Raw genomic sequence first — 371 nt, 5'->3', positions numbered from 1 at the left:
AATGCCAAATCAGAAAGCTACAACGGTGGCTTCGGCTATTAGTTGGTATGCCATATGAACTGCATTCAGATCAAGGCCGTAACTTTGAAGCAGCTGTGTTTCATGAATGCTGCAAGTTGTTTGGCATACGAAAGACCAGGACAACGCCACTTCACCCACAGACTGATGGGATGGTAGAAAAGTATAATTAGACACTGGGACAGGAATTGGCAAAGTTTTGTAATAGCCACCAAGATGACTGGGATGTCTAACTCCATCCACTGCTGATGGCCTGTAGAACAGCAGAGCATGAAGCAACTGGATACACTCCAGCAAAGCTGATGTTTGGTCGGTAACTTCGGTTGCCAGTGGATCTGATAACAGGACGCCCA

The sequence above is a fragment of the Limulus polyphemus genome, unplaced genomic scaffold (assembly GCF_000517525.1).
Source record: "Limulus polyphemus unplaced genomic scaffold, Limulus_polyphemus-2.1.2 Scaffold2264, whole genome shotgun sequence".
Taxonomy (NCBI): Eukaryota; Metazoa; Arthropoda; class Merostomata; order Xiphosura; family Limulidae; genus Limulus; species Limulus polyphemus.
The sequence above is the reverse complement of the archived record's forward strand: the minus strand, read 5'-3'. Positions refer to the sequence as shown.